The sequence below is a fragment of the Montipora foliosa genome, chromosome 13, assembly GCF_036669935.1.
Source record: "Montipora foliosa isolate CH-2021 chromosome 13, ASM3666993v2, whole genome shotgun sequence".
Classification (NCBI taxonomy): Eukaryota; Metazoa; Cnidaria; class Anthozoa; order Scleractinia; family Acroporidae; genus Montipora; species Montipora foliosa.
The window spans coordinates 39,268,478-39,274,078 of NC_090881.1; the positions used below are offsets into that span (position 1 = coordinate 39,268,478).

Sequence of the window (5,601 nt, forward strand, 5' to 3'; positions counted from 1 at the left end):
GTCTACATTAGTAGATTTGTAAATAATATGTACTTATTGACTGAGTAGAAGGGCCGGACGAGAAAATATTTGGCCCGAGGATATGGCGTACGGACCGACTGAACGCAGCTAGGTCCGTGCACTGAGACCAACGGCCAAATATTTTCCTGCCCGATCCGACCTAAACTCAGTCAATAAGCATTTTATCGTATGGGCTCTTAACACTATTCATCATGAGCACTCAGAATATGAAGTTTGGGCAAAATACGTAACAAAAATTTGCACAGAAAATTTATCTAATATGCTGTTTGCATTTGCTTTTCTGGCTGTAAATAACTTGGATGTTTAAAAGCGACGAAATCCTCTAAACTCGCATCACATGGAGCAGTACGTGTTCCTAGTAGGGCCTCACGGCTTTTACCGGCCCTGCTCGCGCTAATGCGTACGGCCGTCGTACGGGAATTTTCCCAATAGTTTTACAATGAAAGAGCGCGGGGCCCTACGGGCCATATGATAATGTCTATTCTGATTACTAGCATCTCCTTTCTTAGATCGGTTTTACGATACACGTACGTACTAGTGGTGACAAGTTCTCAAGAACTCCTACTCGTCATCTCTGTCTAAAGTTGATTGATTGATTCATTCATTCATTCATTCATTCATCGATTCATTGATTGATTGACATCTCCCACGAACTATGTATCTTACTTGTGAAATGAAAGCTTGATACAATTGCTTGATTGTCTAACTCACACAAGTAGATAATAATTCTCAAATTAAGATAGAGCGGTTTTCAATCGAGTGTTGAGTGTTTTGCATTACTTCGCTCAGTGATTGGTTGAAAGTTCTCGCGCCACTTTTTCAATCAATCAGAAGTGAAACCAAAACCGAGAGGCTCGCGCGTACACATTTCCCCGCGCTTTGTGTCGGCTACGTGTAATTACTTCGAGTTCTGGTTGGTTTACTGGATAGTCTCCGTCCTTTTTGATTGGCCAAAGTAATTACTTTGGTTTTAGTTTTACGACACTCGATTGAAACTCCCTCTACAGAGAATACCAAGAGCGAATTAGATAAGGGTGTTATTATGGCATTGGTGGGCTCCCAGCACTATCACAAATGAGTCTATTTTTACGATACCGTTCCCGCGAAAATCAGTTGTCATGTCCCTCAAAAAAACGTGACATGGTTCACGCTTGACATGGTTTCTTCCGAGTGGTTGTTTCGCGCGCAAAGTGTATCTAAAATCTGTTTGTGACTGTATTGGGGCAAGATCGCTTATCTAATTCACTCTTGAGAATGCTTTTTAGGTGACCATTTGAACGCTATCGGACTTACAAGGGAATCTGAAATTGACTTGGATACTGCTTCTTTCATGGTTGTCTCGTATTGAATTTTTCCAGCCTAGACGTATATATTTTTAACTCAAGAATTCATGTTAAGACGCTTTTATAATAACAATTGGATGTGCTATGATACTAGAAGATCGTATTTATAGCATTACAAGTTTCCATAAATTATCAGGATACTTTTAAGCAAAGTTCTTTCCTTGTGTTTGTTTTAATTTTTTTTTTTTTTGGCCGAAAAACTTTTTTTTTTTTCTGGGGCTAAAATAAACTTCCATTGTAGAAGTAACGAAGCGAAAAAGTTAGAAGACATTCCTCGTCATGAGCTAGATGCAGTTCTTTGCCGTTTTTTCGCTGAAATTAGAAAAAAGGACGGTCACGAATACGAACCAGAAAGTTTGGCTGTCATGCAGTGCTCGTTGGAAAAAACTTTGGCAGAAACTACAGTGTTTTGTTTTGCGAGATCGTGAATTTGCAAATTCAAGGAGACAACTTGAAGCGAGCGCAAGGTTAAGGAAAGCGAAAAAATGCCTCTCGTGCCTTAAGCGAAGCAGACGAAGAATTCCTCTGGAGTTGAGGTAATATTTTAGAAATAAAAATAATTCACAATATTTTAGTTTGCCTTTCTTTAAGGATATTTTAAATAGCTTAACTAAGCAATGCCCCAATTATAACTGACTAACTATATAATTAAAAGGTAACAGGACTACATGCTTGTCCAATTTGGAAATAATTGGATTCAAAAAATTCCTCGGACTGCCAATTTTGGCAGTCCTCAGAATTTTTCTCATCCAATTATTTTCAAATTGGACAGCATGTAGTCCTATTACATATACTAATTACGCAAGAAAAATCTACCGATGAGACTTTTTTCGATAAAAGACCTATTCCAGGATGAGAATCCTTCGAGAATCATTGCATATTAATTAGGCCATAATACGACTTCTTTTTACAATTTTGCCTTGGTCACCCCTCAGCAAAATATCAGTAAATCCCTATTTTCGACACTTTTGAAAAAACCTGTCATATTTTTAATTCTAGGCCGTTTCCAAGAGATTTTTTGGCCAAAAGAATTCTGGGATCCTTGGAGAGTCCATGCATCCTAGCTGCACCATAATCCCACTTGCATTTCATATGGTTTAGCTCTTAGAATTTTGCCTATTAAATCGGCAATTTTTTGCTTTCTTTCCCCCCTAGGCGAGGGGCAAGGAGGAAATCCCGATTTTCGGCACTATTGACAGACGTCTCCTGTCTTTCATTGTAGGCCTCTTTACAAGGTGTTTCTAGCATAGGATATTATGGGATACTCGAAAAATAAATGCATACAAATAAAGCCATGATCCCACTTCTACTTACTAGTTTTTTTTAGCTTCTATAAGTTTGCCTAAAAAATCGACTAATTTTTGACAATTTTGCCTGGGTTTTCCCTTGGCAAAATCTCGGAAAATCCTAATTTTTGAAATAATATTTCAAAAACGAGTGCGAGTGCTTTATTCCGAACACAAGAAAACATTTGAAACCACGAAACCGCGGGCCGAGTGGTGTAAATGTCTCGTGTGTTTGGAAATCCAATGAAGCACGACGCACGAGTTTTTGAAATTACTTCTCCAACAAAAGAAATCAGAATTTCAATCAATTTTTTAAGTCAAATTTTTTTGTACACCTCATGGTTTCTCAAAAGCATCTGAGAGTTGTAAGCAGGCACTCGTTGCCCTGTCGGAATGGACACTGCAGAGTGAATATTTAGACCACTAAAAGCTGGGAGGAGGAAAAAGATTGCGTGGCCAGTGCTGTTCCGAAGTCTACCCATTTTATAAAAAACGAATGCATGCAGATAAAGTAAAGTAAAGTAAGGTCAATATATTTAATTTGTAGTTCCTTCAGTTACGAAACTGGTATCAATGGAAGCCGACGGTGGACCTTTTACCCCCCTGCCTCAGTCAGTGCTCCATTTCACGGATATTTAAAGCTATAGCTACACGGATCAGAGGAAAGTCGAAACAGTCGTTGAACTCACCAAGGATCAAACTGGGGACCCCTTGCCCCGAAAGCCGCGCACTAGCCAACTGAGCTACGCTGCAAATGTTGGTTTTTGAGAGAGGGGAAAACCGGAGTACCCAGGAAAAACCTCTCGGAGAAGAGTAGAGAACCAACAAACCCAACCCACATATTGCGTAGAATCCGGGAATCGATCCCAGGCCACATAGATGGAAGGCGAGTGCTCTTAGCAGCCCTGCTCCCCTTTCAAGAGATTACAATTAAGAGCCATTTTGTACTTGTTTTTGAAATGAATTGATTTCAAAACACGTGTTAGAAATTATTGATTTTAAACCAGATGTGTTTGAAATTCGTTTAGTGAATTAACAATTTTTTTCATTGCGTTCCAGACGGAGTTGGAAATGATCCACTCTTTCTAGATGACTACTTTCAGCCCTCTCTTATCTTTGAGATCGTCATTCCTGAGCTGGTGATCGACGTACAATCTCTGTTAGTTGTTTTCTTTGCGAAAACACAACGATTTTCTCCCACACAAACCATCATAAAGTTGCGTGACCGACACATTTTACGTCACCGCCGCCATGTTGGTGGACGAAAACAAAAGATCTCTTGCAGCCCGTTGCCTTGGTTGCAAACTATTCTGTTGGGAGAGGGCTTTTGCAACTCTAACGTGACCGAACTTAGAAATGATCCCTTGTTAAACAGATTATGATGACTGGTTGACGAATTTGAGCCCTCATTCGTCTTCGTGATCGTCAATGCTGACGTGCAATGAATTTGCAGCGGCGAGTTTTAGTGTCTTAAAGAAATGCGCATCGAAATTTGATTGCTTAATTCATGAGATGTTCTACATCAAAGAATTAAAACCATCACTTAATGTGCAGTCAGACTCTGTCAGGGCAAAACTATTTACCTAGATTTCACATTTATTGTTAGCGTACTATTGTATATATTGTTCTATTGTTCTATTGTTCTTGTACTATAAGTTATGCTTCATCCGATTAAAATTCATTGCCTGACGATGACATCGGACGATGTCGAAACGTTGTCAAAATGAATCTAGTTGCGTTTGTCTTTTTAATCAATCAATAATGATAACAATAATAATAATAGTAACAATTTTATTTAAGTGTCAATGGATATAGCACAAGAGCATTAATTGGCGACACTAAAGAAATAAACTCAAATCAAATCAAATATTGCTGGTTTTTTGTGGAGAGGGGAAAACCGGAGTACCCGGAGAAAAACCTCTTAGAGCAGAGTAGAGAACCAGCAAACTCAACCCACATATGATACCGAGTCTGGGAATCGAACCCCGGCCACATTGGTGGGAGGCGAGCGCTCTCACCACTGCGCCACCCTTGTTCCCCAAAGGATGACGCGAGACTGTATATGGAGATATTGTTCATCCGTAATGGCTGCGATATACCCCTTTAGCCAATTTTCATACTCCGAAACACAGTATATACATCAAAAATCATATAACATCAAAATCATATAATTTCTTAACCCTCGGATTTAAGGGGGGTGGCATTTAACTACAGAAAGACAATGGTTGCTAAGGATGCTTGTTAGTCAAAGAGCCCCACAAAAAAGTTGCATGGATGGTTCTATGAAGTAACTTTTTCAATGGAGATCTGAAATCACTTCAATCAGAAGGCGCATGCGCAACTACTCCCACTTCTCTGCCGAGCGTTTCAGTGGAAAACAGGTTAAAGCTCCCAGGAAACGAAAGGAAGAGGCCGTTTTTTCACCAGATGGCAACCTTCCCATCATTTTTCGTAAATTGTAGCATGGAATTTCTATTTGGACAAAAATGGTAACTGATATTGTGAAAAGTGTATCAAAATAATTTATTTTAAAATCCATGCTTCAGATTTTGTGTTAGAACGTTCTCATACTGCATTAAAAATTTGTGACAAACAGTTAACTCGCTGACTTTTTTAGGCATTTTCTGTTTTGGTCACGTGATTTACGAAATATGTTTGTGAGTCGAACCATACAAAGGAATGTTAAGTAGAACACAGTTGGTAAAAAAAAAGGATTACTAAAGAATTAAAGGAATTCGAGAAATGACTATTTCAAGGGGTCCATAGCAACAGTTTGGTAGTTAAAAGCCACTCCCCTTAAGAGGGGCTTCAGGTAGGCCATATCACCCATCCAGGACAGAAATCAACTCCCTTTATTCGCATTCCAAGTAACGTTACAAATGGTCTTTCACAAAAGACAGCCAAGATAGCAACAAGCAACTAAATGGGGTCACTGAACCCTCATCTCAGTT

At 39.2% G+C, this 5,601-nt stretch overlaps 1 pseudogene; it reads left to right on the forward strand.

Moving 5' to 3' along the window:
* Positions 1–4,499, forward strand: part of LOC137983200 (fibroblast growth factor receptor 1-A-like) — a 63,761-nt pseudogene extending 59,262 nt beyond the window's left edge.
* The last annotated feature ends 1,102 nt before the right edge of the window (positions 4,500–5,601 follow it).